This window comes from Pangasianodon hypophthalmus, chromosome 2 (genome assembly GCF_027358585.1).
Source record: "Pangasianodon hypophthalmus isolate fPanHyp1 chromosome 2, fPanHyp1.pri, whole genome shotgun sequence".
Lineage (NCBI taxonomy): Eukaryota > Metazoa > Chordata > Actinopteri > Siluriformes > Pangasiidae > Pangasianodon > Pangasianodon hypophthalmus.
Window position 1 is genome coordinate 12,987,604 of NC_069711.1, and position 17,853 is coordinate 13,005,456.

Sequence of the window (17,853 nt, forward strand, 5' to 3'; positions counted from 1 at the left end):
ATTATAAATTTAATAAGATTATTTGAACAGCAAGCTAACGGGAGATGACACAGATCAGTTTGTGATTAATTGAGAGTAATACCAAAAACATCTTTTACATACCAGTGCATTCCAAGCTATCATTTATTAACATAAAGTATAGCACCCAGTTTTATTATGATTGCACTCTTCTAATTACTTTTTTTCAATTAACCATATTACCACAAACTCAGATATATTACACAATTTAAAACATAATGCTTGAAAAAAATGTTACTTTTCATAAAGTTTTATCAGTTTATCAAATGTTTCTTTTTGTGAAAGAGCATGTTAATTAAGGAATAAAACACAATAGCGTGTGCTGTTAAATAGAAAAATCACGACACATTTTATTTGTTTATAGATGCATTTAATATTGTGAAACATCAGTGAAACAAGTAATTCTTTTTATCGCTTACTTTATAGCAGCTATAAACAGTCTTTCCCTCACCAGATGCTTTTTTTTTCTCTGTTGTGAAGTTATAAAGACAAAAAAAAGCTGCTTGTCATGTTACGGAGAAATGGCCAAGCCTTCTGTTCTGAAGATTTTCTGTGATGGAAAACTACAAGTAACAGGTTTACCTTTGACTGTTTCAAAGCACTGACACTGGAGACTCCTTCCAAAAATGCTGAATAAACGTCTCCACACAGAAAACCTCACCATATCAACAATTACACATGCTTGTTTATATGGAGCGTCTGCCATACAAGTTCCTGTGAAAATTGCTACTTTAGAAACATTAATGTATTAGAACGAACACTTTGATATAAACTTTGCAGCCAGAACTAGCTGCTATTATAGAAAATGAATCAACCTTCAACAACCTACAACATATTTTACCACAGTGCTGTTGAATTCTCAATCACAACTGGGAATTCAACAGCACTGTGGTATAATATGTTGTAAATCCATCACCAATGCAATATTAAATCTCAAAATTTCTTTAGATGTTTAGTCATAGACCGTTAATACTGTGAGTGCATTAACAGTCTATGCCACTGTATGTTTGTCAGCATGATTTTGGTTATAAGTATCACTATTTTACTAGCAAGCATATCATGGGATATTTAAAAATCTCTTCTTGTTCCTAAGTTAGACCTTGGTGTGCATTTCAGCCTAAAATTTGTTCATCAAGAAATACCATTCAGAGTAACCATTCTTGATAGCTCTTAGATCTATGAAGAAAGGTCCCAGGAGAAATAAGCTGCATTGACAAAACCAGACTAACTTTTCTTTGACACCAGAAGTTGTGACAATAGTGTGACTCTTACGCCATCGGTGTACTATGGACAAACAATAACACCTTGTATCCACTGGTGGTCTTCCTCCTACTACTCTAGCATAGACAACATTCTTCTAAAGAATGGAAAAAATTCCAAGCAACCTCTTTTCATCTGTAAGGAATTGCATTAAAAGTCTTAATTTTTGTTCATGTATCTTACATCTTTAGTAGAATACAGAATGAAAGAATACATAATATAACATTTTGGGTTAATTTAAGAAAAAACAGAGAGTATCAGTTCTAAAATCTGATTGGCTAAACCATGTTTGAAGTCATTGTAAAATCCTTAATATGCTCACACCTGTGACTGCATCACAGTAATTTCTGTACCAGGTATAAACCAATGAAAATGTTCCACCACAGCCATAGTTCTGTCCATAGAATACCCTAATCTTAGTTCATTACGCTGCTTAGCAACCAAAGCTTAACATACAAGAAATAACACATGAAATAATTATACAAGAAATAAACCTTTATTAAAAAAAAAAAAAAAACTCTGTAACGCATGCCTTCTTATGGTTTATTGTTTTATTCTATTTCAGATGAAGCATATGTTTGAATTACATGAGTAGACATCAAGAATGATTTGCTTCATGAAAAAAATCAATAAATAGCATTCTAAATGTTCTGGTAATTGTTATATTATGTCAATTTCTTGTTATTTGTACAATCTTATAGAAGCAATGTAATATCAAATCTCTGTTAACAGAGGCTTCTGGGGGCACTTTTCACATGTCCGTCTAATGCGGAATGTTTAGAAATCCACACATGTGGTTAACCAAGAACACAGAATGGGTTATTTTCATCTCAGGGGTGCCAAGTTACTTTAGGGTAGGAAAGCATGACAATATTTTCAAGCAGGTATTTGCATACATAATGGAGTCAGAGGCTGGGGCTACAGGAGGGCCTAGGCAAGATTTTACTTTAGAGTCCCACCACCACCACAATGTCCTCAATTTTCCCCATGCTGATGTTTGATGTGAACATTAACTGAAGCTCTTGACCTGTATCTGCACGATTTTATGCATTGTGCTGCTGCCACATGACTGGAATGTTTGCATAATTGCATAAATAAGCAGGTATACAGGTGTTCCTATAAAAGTGGACGGTGAGTGTAGTTGTAGAAGGCAAAAGTACTAATTGCCTGCAAACGATGTTTGGTATGAGCATAGTGTGAATAAGAATCCTGTTATAAGCACATGATAACCCACAGCTGCCTGTATATCTTCAGTAACTGCTTTATCCAGATCAGGGTTGAGGTATAGCCAGAGCCTATCCCAGGAATACTGGGGAAGTGGTAGGGATAGATAGAATGCAAATGAGTGTGCAAATGGTTGTGTGCACACTCATTTGCATTCTTGATGTTACTCTAAATTTTTCTCATTACAGCCAGCTACGTTTGCTATTAAACATCACAAACAGGGGTCTGACTACACTGAAATATTGACCTACAAATGAGCTAAATTAAAATGGAGGAAAATACAAACAAATACTTTGTCATACATATAAATATAGCCTTATGCAATAATCAGTGCATTTGTGCATTCTGATTTCCAGTATGTGTACACCAAAATTTCATTATGCAGATGATGTGCTTGTTTGTTTTATTACAATGGAGCCTGAGTTGTAAACCTATTAAAATAATTTTAAAATGTCACATTTTAAGTTTTTGGCATTGTTTTTGTGGTATGCTCGTGTGGCAAGGCAGCAAAACACAACTTACGAAACACCTTAGGATTAACAAGTACACTTGTAAAAAAATTGACTTTAGATTTTACAGTAATTTACTGGCAACCCGAGTTGCCAAAAAAGTACTGTAAAATTTACAGTAAACAACAGTAAAACATAGTTACAATAAAGAACTGTAATATCTTACAGAGTATAAAAAGATGCATAAACCAGTACATTTGCCGAAGGGTCTTGCTCAAGGTAGTCTGGTGGTACTGGGATTTGAACACATGACCATCTTATCTGTGACGCCTTAAAACAATTCAATGCAACCTTTTGAGTAGTGTTAATTTAGTGGTAGAAGTAGTTGAATCAATGCCAGCTAGTTGTAGTGTTGTTGCAGTGGTATTGTTGCAGTGTAGTTGTGGTAGCTCAGTGGTTAAGGCTTTGAGTCACAGTCCTTAGATTGCACTTGTGGTATATGGGAAAGACAGGAAGTGACAAGACAGGAAGTGCTGCTTACAAAGGGTGATTCGTTGCAGTCAGGATGCTCCTGACTATTGGTCTAATTTCAGCCTTGAAATAACTTACAGCATATTGTCCTGATCCATTTTTACTGGAACTTATTTATTTGCTTAGTTAATTCACCACTTTAAGCAACAGTCGCAAAGGTTTTTTTTTTTGTTTGTTTGTTTATATTTCCATAAAATGTCTTTCCAAAGCAGATGACAACTGAAATTGACCTATGGAGAGAACAAAACCTATTAATAAAGCACAATCCAGATCAAGCCCCTGATGTTGTGATGTTTGTCTCAGACTCACAATACCACTCTTTAATGTTAATCTACAATCTCAGTTAACTGTCTGCAGTCTTTGCCTGTACTGGGAATTACATTCTCTGTGATAGAGTAAAAGGGAGCTTTTTGATAAAGCTTTGATAAAGCTGTGAACATGTAATTAGGATTTTGTACTATCTTTACACAACACTATTGCAGTTCATGAAATTCAGTTGGTTTGAGTCAGATATCTTTCCTAAAACAAAGAAGCTTCTTTTCTTTTTTTCTGGGACATGAGTAAAGTCACAGTTGTACTTTATGCGCTTTTAAGGTGAGTCTTGCACTACCTGCACTATTTACAATTTGAGCTAGGATGCCATGTTCATATGTAGTACACTGTAGTATGAGCTATCTACTTTTCTAATTCAGCTCAAGCAGTTATTATGGTGTTAATTCCCCAAAAAGATGTCAATTATATCCAGTGATTTGGGCATGTACACTGAATTGATAGGCATTTTTGGCTATAAAGTATCATCCCTTAAACATTTTGCCCACACAGTAGAGACGCAATAGGTTAGATAAGACAATATTAAATGAGGACAATCCAAACTGTACCTGAAAAGGCTTGGGCCATTTGCCTCTGTGGTTCGAGCACATTAATTCTAAGTGGTCAAGTTCATACACTGAACTCTCATCCACCGTTGTAGCTGTCCCCACTGCTGACAATCCACCTGACTTGTTAGCATCCTAGAATAATTGTCTCCCAAGACCATGCTGCCTTTTCTAACCCCAGAATAATACTACCCTATTTAGCCAAGTAATGTTTAGTTATAACCATGACAGGTCACAACCACAACAGTGCAGGCCACAGCCACAACATCGGATTGGTAGGACATAAATGAGACATTTGAGATGAAATTTCACAACAGTGCCAGCTCTGAAACACCACCCAATGTCCTCTGTGCCAGCTCGGCCCAGCCCTGCACCAGGCAAGTGCTGAATCATTGTCATCTGTTTGAGCCAATGAAAAGTATGTCATACGCCTACTTAGCCGTGCCAACACAGTACTGCAAAAAACTCACCATTATATCTCTCATTTCTCCATTTACCTTAACAGATACAACCACAGTACAAACATAAACTTAACTTGTCCTTGACTGGATTCTATTGTACATGATATTTGCAGGTCATATACCAAAATTGTTTATAAAATTACATCAGCACTGATGTAATGATACATTACAACATGTAGCATTTGCTACCCAAACACTGGTGCAGGTCTTTTGATTACAAAAACACTAGATTACTTACTGATTAACTTATTAATAGCATCTTGTTGAAAATTCATGACATTTTCAAGACAGTTTCAAATATCATGCCTGCTTAATAGTTCACCAGATCCAACCAAACCAAAACTAAAGCTAATGTTCAGCATGTTAGCAGATTAGTGGCATGCTGGATGGTACTCTTAGAAGAGAGTGAAAGGGGAAATACCTCAAGACAGAGTGTATGTCACATTTGCCCCAGTTCAGCTTATTTCTTCTAAGGCATTAAAGGGCAGGATCACAGAATGTCTCACAGGCCATTTTAAGTTTTATGACTGAAACGATTCATTCACTGACTAGAATGTACTGATAATTTTTTCTTCACCATATAAGAAATATGATTTCATGATTTTGTAATCCCTACCCTTGCTCATTTGTTGTATTCCCATGAGGAGTTAGTGGGCTTGTGTAAACATGCCTTGTACTTTCCTCAGTCTGTACATCCATGAAGTTGTCTGACCTTTGAGTTTTATAACACTATGAATCTTCAAATTATTTTTTATCAAGCATCTATTCAGGATTGCCACTGCTGTTAATTTGTGTCACTGTTTTGATTTGAAACAAACAACAAGATTACAACAAATCTTATATGAAAATGTGATTTGGCTGGAATGAACAGTATGGTGCAGCTTAGCTCCAGAAGCTACTTTTACTGTTGGGGCCACTGTAGGTCAAGTTTAAATCCCTAATCCTGCTGCATTTATTTATGCTTATTGTTTCTGGTTGAATGAGTGATTTAGAATCAAGCTGTTAGTAGGAATGTGGTAAGTGCTGTATTATATAAAGAGATTAACCTGATTGAATTCAAAGCCCCTACAGAGCCTGCATTTTAACAGAGCAGTAATTGTGTAGCTATTTGACAGTTTTGATGATTTAGTGTTGCAGGTGCACCTAAGATATTCAAGGGGGCTCAGGGACACTTTACCATGGATGGCAGGAATGGAAAGGAGTACAAAGAGACATTTAATGGTCTGCGGGAACCATTGTGTTATATTTTTGCTGGTCAGATGTGTGATATCTTTGTCATTCTGGCTGGTTTTTATTAAAATAACTAACTAACTGCACATATATTTGGAAATAATACATATAAAAAGATGAAAAGAAGCTCTCTGGCCATCCAGATAAATACACATTAATTAAAATGCAATTATCTGTATTACTTGATGCTTAAAATATTTTTTTGAAGTATTGGTCCTGTTAATCCACTCGTGCATACTGTGTGTGTATATGTACCAAGGGTCAGGAGACTTTGCAACAGGGATTTTGGCACATGCAAAGAAACAGAAAGAAATGTTGCATAATAATATTCACAAGAACAGTCACAGAGTGCATCCAGGCTGCAGTGTTTTAGTGACATGAAAAAGCTTGGTGTTCTTGTTTTACCAAGACTCCTAATGAGTTAAGGCTTGTTTTATACTTGCTGCTTAGAAAAAAAAATGCTAAATGAATAAATGTAAATTACAATTACACTTGTACACCTGCACATTCATGCATATATACAATCAGCCAATCACGTAATTTTTAGCAGTCTACAGTAACTCAAATAACCATGGTTAGCAGAAAAACATCTCAACACACAGATGGAGTAGATGGTCTACAACACTTCTGGCAGCCCAGAACAGGAATTTGAGGCTACAGTAGGCACAGGCTCACCAAAACTGGACAATTGAAGATTGGAAAAATCTTCAACTCTTTAATGTTACCTCATCAAACAATGTTTATTGTTACCCCATCCAGGGGCAATGGACCCTCTGATATTCTGACTTCTCTGGCCACAAGCCTCAGAATGTCATAGGTTGCAATCAGTTGGCATTCAATACATCTATACACCAGGAAAACAAACCTTTGACCATAGTGAAACAATGAGCTTTTATGGAATATAACCTGAAGAGTAAATGATTGGCCACCTGCAATGTCAGTCAGACTCTTCTTGTTAAAAAAGAAGGTTGTTTCTGGACATGTTTTTTAGCAAAGGTACCAGGTGAAAGATAGAGGTCTAGCCTGTGAGACTAATTATTGGTTTCCAATTAAGAGGCACACAGCGACAGTAATGTATCTTGGTAGAACTGCTAAGGTCTTTTTTGAAATTGCCTGTGGACTTCACTGAGAGTTATGCTGCTTTGAGGAAGGTCACGCCCCTGTGAACACAGCTGTGTTTATGACGCATGATATGACCCATTAAAGAAACACTGATTACTGGAATATGACTATTTTCATCTCATTTTTTTAAAAAACAGCAAAGTATGGTTTCATTCAAATCATAAGAGGTTCACGTCTCACGAATGGCTGCGTATCCCCAAGGATGCTTACGTTTTTACGTTCATATGACGGAGCTGAGTCTGTTCTAAAGTATGCATAGTCTGCATTGCTCTGTTGTGGCAGAGCTATTGTTATCAGAAAAAGGCCTCATGTTATTAGGAGTGTGCTGAACATTGTTATTCCCACTGAACTAATAACTGTGTAATAAGAACAGTTTTGAAAATTAAATTATTTTTTTTATTAAGACCATTTTTTATTATGATCAGTGCAAAAACAAAGGAGCACTAACTCTGCTTCATTCTTAGTAGTTTGCATAAACAATATCCTTGCATCAGAAATACCCTCTGTTGGATTAACCTTAAGACAGTCAGGCACAGGAAGGGCTTGAGACTGTGAATCAGCCACTCCTGATGGTTTTAAGACATTAAACATTTTAGATACCACACCTGCTTGGGTTGACCTCTGTACTTGAAGTCACATGTACCACACACATCCATTCATCCACTGAATTGACTTAATTTGTTATTTCATTTATTCCTGTCTGCCTGTACTACACTACCATGCCTCTGGGGTATCTTCTGTATTTATGACACAATATGTAGACAACCAGTGACACATTACATCAGGTAGCTTCTTCACCAGTCTGCATTCTGACCTAACAATGTCACAAGATTTCCCCAACAACTGCAGCATTCAGACATAAGGAATTGACTCAGCTAGATACTAAACATTGATTCACCATTCAAAAGTTGGCAGACATTCTGTTCATGCCGATATACATAATATTTCAAAATCTAAACATGTAAGATGCTGCGTGATATTCAAGAAATTTCAGGCCTTATTAGAGATTTTTTTTTTCCAAAATACTTTTGAAAAATCCAGCTCTTCCTTCTGCTGCCCTGTTGGACTGGTGTGGAGACCCACTGCAAGATATAAAGAAATTGTTTGCACTTGCATCTGAAGCCTTAGAAACAGTGCAGTGTTTGTGAACTGTGGAGGATATTCCAAACTGTTAATGAGCACAGAAACTTTAGACTTCTAATTCAGCACAGCAGTTTCCATCAAACAGCTGAGTACTGAAGCATCTCTGAAGGAGAAAATGTACATTTAAAGCACAGTGCGCTTGAATGCTGGAATCTGATTGGTCAGAAGGTGTGCATTACTTTTGTATAACAGCACGGCTCAGACAGTAGTTCCGGCTAGGTTAATATTAATGCGCTCGGTACTATGTCTATACACCCTCATACACGGGGATTACACGCCACATAATCTAACACTAAAAAAAAGTGTTGTTTAAGTAAAGAGTATAATTGTTGATGTTTTTTGTTAGGAGACATTTATTTAACATTAACGGAAGGAGTCTCAGTCACGGTGCTTTGCAAAGTTTTCCAACAGAGGAAACTGTACAGGACAGAGGAGATTACGGTTTCCGGTTTCTTGGTAAAACGACACAGACACACACACACACACACGCACAGAGAGAGACAGAGAGGCTGGTGAAGGAATGACGCGAGGAACTAACTTGTCTCTGGGATGTTCCACAACCTTAAACCTAACTATAAACAGTTAAAATGCGCGCTGTGTTGTTTATTAATAAATTAAACATTGTATTGTTGTATAAGCCGAATAACACACTCCAGACCGCGCTGTTATACGAAAATAATGCACTTTAGGGGTGGTAGTATCACTCCCCCCCTTAATTATTTTACATAAACACATTTAATGTTGTTGTTGTTGTTGTTGTTGTTTCTGACAGCACGTGCTCTACAGTGAGCACGTACGTGTCTGCTGGCATGAACTCGGATGGTGAGTAATGAGTTCGTATGAATCCAATTCCTAAACCCTGCTGCAAGAAAGGAAAAATGTAATAACTTCACATGCTGATTAGTTTCGGCTTTCCCAGAAAGAAATATTTTATGCTTCCCATTTTCCCAGCTGCCAGTGGCTTCAGTCTGCCAGGGATTTCTGAATTATTACAGATGTAATCTGAAGAAAACTAATAATAAATATATCTTCCACACTACTTTCATTACCTGCAGTGCTTCAGGGTGAAATTCATATGTCCTGTAATTAGATTGTTATTCTTCAAGGGAAAATCAGTAATTCCTGCAACTGTCTCAGAGGGCTGTGTAGTTTAATCTCCTTGTTTTTATTAAAGGGAAATTGGGAGTCTGAGAGAATTAAAGAATTTTATTGTAACTGATTAATGTTCCACTGTGCTTTCCCATGCTCCTTGGTCCTGGGTCCATGATCTTTTTTTTTTTTTTTTGTATTTGTTTTTGTTTTTTTGGAAATGTCACAAGCCATTTTTCTTGCCTTCTGAACATAAAGAGTTTGATATAAATGTCTTTACAGAACATTTATTTCAGTACCATCTCCATAGATGATACAATCTTGAGGGTTTCCATGGTTCTCTGGAGCATAAAGAAGGAAGAACTTTTGGACACACCTATTGTGCACTGGCCTATGCACAGAAAGCTATTCTTGGTGTAAGCAATTAAGAAATCTATTGCACTGTGACAGTAGGAATGGACCTCCTGTTAAAACTGTAGCCAGGGTTACAGCTTGTGGTTCTACAGGGCGGTTGAACGCAAATGGTGCACTTTGGCATTTTCTAGCTACAGAAAGAGGAAGATAGATGTTCACAAGTCTACACGCTATACATCTAAGTCTGCTCACACAGAGAAATTTCCTACAATTACTAAGAAAGGAGAAACTATTAACTGTTAAACTGTTAATTACACTGCATTGAGTATAATCTTTTGAGCCAAACAGGGCTAGTTTTTGTGCTGTATCTCCAAATTAATATAATTATGCAGTGACATGAGAGTTCAAGTCTCAAAACAGCACCTACAAGCACCAACAGCTAGCCATCCTGGCACCACTGGTTAGTTGCCTCCCCACCATTACTCCCCAGCATCTATTATGCGCAATTAGTCAGCTGTTACTCGAGTATAAAATCCCTTGTCAGCCAGCATTAGGAATGGCTGATCTGTTTTTAAAGCAATAGATGTTCAGCAGGAGGCCAGTGAGGGCAACAGCAGTGAGTGCCTAGTGTAAGACTCTTCAACATATTTGTTACTGATTTCCCCTAAAATGTTCTTTTTAAGATACGATCACACTTTAGACAACAATATTCCTAACTGAATTATTTCTAGGGGATTTTCAATTATTACAGTAGCAAATAACAAGTTATTCATGACAAAATAAGACAGAAGAAAATGCAGTTATTAAGCTAAAGACAAAACATATATAAAGAATGAGTAGATTTATAGAGATAAACAAGTTTGAAATATTCATATACTGTATCTGTATCCAGGTACAAAAATGAGTAATCCAAGTGCAAAGTACTGGGGCAACTAGAGAGGAAAAAAAAAACTCTGCAAAATACTGTATGTTAGAAATTCAATGCAGTGACAGTTCAAAGTTGAGGAAAATAGAATTGTTAATGAATGTAGTTTGAGAACTGTTAAAATATTCCTGCAGTCTTTTATTCTAAACCCAGTCTATGTCCAGTTGCATCTATAACTGGTCATCTGTCTAGATAACAAAAAACTGAAGAATAAAATGTAGTTGTCATCCAAATAATTGCATCCACCCCAATACTTTGAAAGGACAGTTTATATTCCTCTTAATTCTGTTGAGTATGCTCAGAAGCATTGTTAAATGGTGGCAATCCATGATTAGAGAGAAGGTTACTGTGCAGTGGTTTACAAAGCTGATGTAGTCTATTCACTGGTCCTATTAAGGCTGGCAGTCATGTCTGTGAATGTGCACTCCCTCACGTAGAGACTGAGTCATCATTTGAATTACTGGGAAACTGGTACTTCAGGGGAAGTGACACCTAATGTGTGATTTTAGTTTGCGTCACATGTGAAGGCGGGGTTTTTATATGAGACTGTTCTGAATATGAAACAGAGATGATACATTACTGTCAAAACTGAAGCCCCACCCCCCTTCACACAGACACACACACACACAATATTTTTACAGCTTGAGGAAATATTAAAACACATACAGTACCGGTGGTACTGCCTGAAACATTGAGACCTCTTGCTGGTCTATCTAAAAAAAAAAAAAAAAAAGCAAAAATATAAGGAAAGAAAGAGGCAAATGAGGCAGCTCATGTTTCCCTTTACACAAGACTGAGCTTCTAAAGACAGTGTGCGTGCCACTGCTCACATCTCTTCTCTCTCTCTCTCCCTCCCTCTCCTTCTGTCTGTCTGTCTTCATCCATTATTTACTCTCTGTTTTGTCTTTATCTTTCAATTTGGTGCCCTTTCTCTCAAACTCTTCCTTGTTTCTCCATTAAATACATGCAGAGTGCCTCTTTCTCACTTTCTTTCAGCTTCACTTTGACACAGTCAATTTTTCTCATTCTGGCGCACACAAACACTTTTTTCTATCAAGTACTGTGCCATTTTCAGTCTGTTACCACTTAGATATTTAAGAGGGATGTGTGCCAGGGTGTGCGTGCACAGCTATTAAAGAGGTAGCGTGCCTGCTGGCTAGAAGTTCTGCAGCAAACATCTCTGTATACCCACAGGCAAAGAGCATTATACCACAGGTTGTTTGCATCTGCCCACATTCTCACCTTGAATGAACTCTAGCTTCTGCAACTGTCTTACAAACTGTTTACCAGAAATGAGCCTTTTAACCTTTTATTTGTTTTTGAATATCCACATTTTAAAATGAATAGTATGCAAGTACACCATATGAGAAGTTTAAAGATCTTTTTACACCAGCAGCACAACAGAAAATATTATGTGCAGGTAAAAAGATTAGTTAGGAATGTACACAGGGACAGGCGTGTGATCTACTCCAGCACATACCCCATGACAGTATATGACTGAAATGTCTTGGAAAAAGCATGTGTTACCCTCCTTGGGTGATATCTGCCATGCAATAGGGAAGAATGAGGTAGTGGCTAAGAATTGGCAATGACTAAATTAGAAGGGGAAAAAAAGGGGGAAAATTCCACCAAAAATAAAAACACATACTAAAATGAGTTCAGATATCCAGATATCCGAATAACTATACTAAGCAATACTGATTACTTATAGAAAACATTTTTTTTAGAGTGGATGCTTGTTGTATGGTTTTACCTAGCTATTTAAGTGTGTGTTACATGACCCCAATTCTGCTGCAGTGTCATCAGGCCTAAGGATGGCTCTTCAACAGCTCTTGAAGAAAGGATTACAGAGAATTGCTTCAGCTTTGCAGAAAACATTCAGATATGCTGATAAAGAATAGACAAAGGCAGCTCATCCTTGTTCAAAGTGTGTGAAAGCTGGTTTGTTACAGAAGATTTTGGCAGAGTCATGCTTTCAGACTCCTGTGATTCTGAGAGAGTTGACTGGAAGTGAACCTGAGCACAAACAGCCTTTGTGCCTGTAAAATCTGATGGAGAGTTGAATTGCCTGCTGCTTGGTAACTTATGAATAGAGTGCATTCTCTAGACATTTCACTCTTACACACATGCAAACACATTCTGTTTACAATAATCAGATCAGTCTTGTAAAGAAGAGGCAAGCGATTCTGTGAGTGCTGGCATCAGCAGAACAACTAGTGCTGCTTGAGCAGCTAGACAGCTTTTATAAAAGCCTTTCAAACTTGAGAGCACAGAGACTGAATTCACCTGATATTGCAGCATCAGTGGGGAATCACTGTTGAATGAGTGTGGTTCTCTAAAGACAATTTGCCATGACAACTACCATGAAAGATGGTAAAAAAATGGATAAATTTGACAAATTTGCCAAATGATTTAATTAAAAAATGGTAAGATAATTTGTGTTACTTGCTCAGTAAAGGAAACATGGAAGGCATCGGATAGAAATGCTTGAAGGAAAAAAAAAACAATTAAGATGAAAGAGCATGCACGGAAAAACAACTAACATGAACACACAATGAAACGGAACAGAAAAGTAAAAATAAATTACAATTAGGGAGGACAAGCTGAATATTGATTGTGTTCAAGTTCCTCCCACTACTTTGAAATCAATCATTGACTGCTAGGGCCTCCTTTCTAGCAAGATTCCTGGGGAAAAGAGAAGGTTACTTACTGAGGACATCTTGAAATGGCATTATACCTGATGAAGAAGCCTTTATTTGTCACATATACAGTACATTACTGCACAGTGAAATTCTTTTCTTTGCATATCCCAGCGTGTTAGCAAGCCAGGATTCAGGGTCAGCTATGATGCAGCACCCCTGGAGTAGAGAGAGTCACAAGGGCCCAGCAATGGTAGGGGTGCTGGGGCTTGAACCCCTGATCTTCTGATCAGTAATACAGGGCCTTAACTGTTGAGCCACCACTGCACCAAAAATTAAAGATGACTCAGTGTTGGATTCAAATGCAGAACCTCTGGGTTAGAAAGCAAGTATGCTATCAGTGTGCCATGAGGAGGATTTGTCAAAGGTCGCAGGGTCACTGGCTGCAGTCTCCTGGATCTCTCAATCAATGTCTCCAAGGATGAGCATAACCAGGCAGGTGGGTGGTATGATGAGTCCATGATGGCAGTGGTTTATGAGAAAGTAGACTCGAAGACACAAGACAGGGCATTCTGCATTGGCATTCTTTGTACCAGGAAAATTGGAGATAGTATTAAAGCAAGTAAAGAATAAAGCCCACCTGGCCTGGTGAGGAGTCACTGATTGGGCCCACCTGATATGCTCCAAGTTGTGACAGTGCTGAAGTTCCTGATGAATCTTTTATAAAAGTTGGCAAATCACAGAAAAAGTTTGAGATTACAAATGGTCTTGGGATCTGCTTGATAATTGAAGATGTCATCTATGTAGGTCACAATGAGTCAGTAGAGCATGCCTCAGAGGATAAAATTGATTTAGGATTGGGAAATGCATTCCACCAAAAAAAACAGACAGGCTGTCCTGTTCACCAACTGCCCAAGTTAAGATACTTTTTACTTCCACTCTCCATTCCAACATCATCCAGACCCACAACACAGGTTAGGGCTATGACGTCACTGCAGGAAAGTGAACTAACTGAACTCCACCCAGACGCCTTTTACTCCAAGAGGATGACTTTTGTGGGATGGAATGATGTCACACGCAGACAGAAATTGCCCAAAAAAAAAAAAAGCTCTGGAGGAATGGAGACACTGACCCAAAGGTTCGTCCATTCTTCCACCATTTGACCATTGGAACCTGGAGGATTAGGAGGATCTAACCTACATTAGGAGGATCTCTCTCCTTGCCAAGCCAGATGGGCCATGTTTTTCACTTGTTTTAACTTCACAATATCCTAATGAGCATGTTCTAAAAAGGCTAAAGCTGATGTTTTATTTTGTATCACCCTTAGTAGTAATTCATATCAGATGTTTTTTGATGCACATGAGAGGTGTGTCACATGTGACAGTTATGCTTTACTTTTAACAAGCATTTCAGTCTACACCAACAAGGTCAGAGATACACTATATTACCAAAAGTATTCGGTCACCCATCCAAATGATCAGAATCGGGTGTCCTAATCACTTGGCCTGGCCACAGGTGTATAAAATCAAGCACTTAGGCATGCAGACTGTTTTTACAAACATTTGTGAAAGAATGGGCCGCTCTCAGGAGCTCAGTGAATTCCAGCGTGGAACTGTCATAGGATGCCACCTGTGCAACGAATCCAGTCGTGAAATTTCCTCGCTCCTAAATATTCCACAGTCAACTGTCAGCTTTATCATAACAAAATGGAAGAGTTTGGGAACAACAGCAACTCAGCCACGAAGTGGTAGGCCACGTAAACTGACGGAGAGGGGTCAGCGGATGCTGAAGCGCATAGTGCAAAGAGGTCGTCGACTTTCTTCACAGTCAATTGCTACAGAGCTCCAAACTTCATGTGACCTTCAGATTAGCCCAAGTACAGTACGCAGAGAGCTTCATGGAATGGGTTTCCATGGCCGAGCAGCTGCATCCAAGCCACACATCACCAAGTGCAATGCAAAGCGTCGGATGCAGTGGTGTAAAGCACGCCGCCACTGGACTCTAGAGCAGTGGAGACGGGTTCTCTGGAGTGATGAATCACGCTTTTCCATCTGGCAATCTGATGGACGAGTCTGGGTTTGGAGGTTGCCAGGAGAACGGTACATTTTGGACTGCATTGTGCCGAGTGTGAAATTTGGTGGAGGAGGAATTGTGGTGTGGGGTTGTTTTTCAGGAGTTGGGCTTGGCCCCTTAGTTCCAGTGAAAGGAACTTTGAATGCTTCAGGATACCAAAACATTTTGGACAATTCCATGCTCCCAACCTTGTGGGAACAGTTTGGAGCGGGCCCCTTCCTCTTCCAACATGACTGTGCACCAGTGCACAAAGCAAGGTCCATAAAGACATGGATGACAGAGTCTGGTGTGGATGAACTTGACTGGCCTGCACAGAGTCCTGACCTGAACCCGATAGAACACCTTTGGGATGAATTAGAGCGGAGACTGAGAGCCAGGCCTTCTCGACCAACATCAGTGTGTGACCTCACCAATGCGCTTTTGGAAGAATGGTCAAAAATTCCTATAAACACACTCCTCAACCTTGTGGACAGCCTTCCCAGAAGAGTTGAAGCTGTAATAGCTGCAAAAGGTGGACCGACATCATATTGAACCCTCTGGGTTAGGAATGGGATGGCACTTAAGTTCATATGTGAGTCAAGGCAGGTGACCGAATACTTTTGGTAATATAGTGTATGTTAAAGGTATGTAAAAAGTTGTACATTTTTCCTACACAGCACATAAGTGAAGTGTAAATGCCAGGTTTAGGTTAATACAAACATGTTTGTATGGTACTTGTACTCATAATATCCAGGAAAAAATGCACTGTCCCACTGTCTCAAGTCATTTTTATTGAATGATTGAATGACTTTTCTTCTCTAAGAGAACTTTGCAGAAATTTTAGCATAAATGTGTAGGGTTGTAGGACGTGGACTGAAGGCCTTGGACTCAAGTCTGGTCTCGAGAAGTTTTCTGTATTGACTTAGGCTTGTCTCAGACTTATTAGCATTTGTACTTGGACTTGTCTCAGTCTATCTGACGTAAAGGTTTGGCCTTGAAAAGGATTTGATGGTTTTCAGTCTGGTTCCTGACAGTCTTGCTTTTATTTGGACTCGATCTTGACTTGGCCTGAACCCCCTTAAGACTCAGTCTTGACTCGATCTCGGCTAGTAATGGTCTTGGACTTGTCTTTGACTTGACAGTGGCAGTCTTGGTGGTTGTAATGTTTTGACAACACAGTTAGTGATATTCTAAAACAGACAGTGCAAGGAGTATATACGTACCATTTGGTTAAAAAGTATCTCAATTTATAAACCATTAAAAGAATACCCAGCGGTCCACATGACATCCCTCAGTACTATCCAGGCTGTCTACCTCCACACACTTGGGAATGGCTCCCACACAGGAAAACCCAGTACACAGTTTGCATTGAAAGATGAAGGTTTGTTTGATGCTTGTTATGCCCATTCATACATCAAGGAAAAGGCCAGGCCATGTTAGACCAAATATCCTGACTGAGCACCTACAACCTCAGTCATGCATCTAACTAAATAAACCTGTAACAATGCAGAGAAGCCCTAAGCATTCCTACCCAAATAAACAATCCCAGTCACAGTGCATTCCACATTCATTCATTCAGTGTACAAAAGCAACAAAGAATTATGGCTTTGCTGTATTTTTAGTGGATAAGTTAGCCATCTCTTTTGTTTCCAGAAATGTTCATTTATTTTACTTATTTTCTTTCCAAAAAACACAGCACAGATTTTGCCAAGTCCTAATATAGTTAGCACTGCTCTATCAGAAATCACAAATGATCATGCATATAGTTGCTATTATTTCATGCCAGTTATGAAATACTACTAAAGGGAACACTTAAATCAAGGAAATGAACTGCAAAAGTAAAATGCATCATTGTTTATTATTTTAATGTAATAGCTACCAACTTTATGGTATAAAGTTTTGTTTTGTTTCAATCTTCGTAAGTTCTAAGACAAAAGAGTGATGTAAAAATAAAATTTAGCATCAAGTCATCAAGCATGTAATGAGGTTTGTACATCTATTTTCATAAATTTTGTTTCATAAAAATGTTCTTAGCAACTGAGATTAAGATAACATATATTGGGTATTTTAAAAATAACCTTTGCTGTACATTCACAATAGTTGACACCCATTTCCCATGAACAGAAACTGACAACTAAGATGGATATTGTTCTCATCATCATAAATGCAGAGGAATTAAAATGTGAAACTAAAATTTACCATTGATTACCATTGATTACCATTACAGTCTTTAGAACTATGCTTCATGACTTTGCTCTCTATCTTTCACACACACACACAGATTTTTCTTACTATCATGGTGAGGATCTAAACCTTACCCTAACCTTAACTTCTGTAAACAAAAGGAAACTTACTGGCTTTTTTTTTTTTTTTTTTTTTTAATGAAAGCTACAATTTTTTTTAAAGGAAAAATAAAGTTTTCTATGTGGGGAAAGATGGTAATGAAATTTTGATTGATTTACAATCATCGGTTACTTTCAT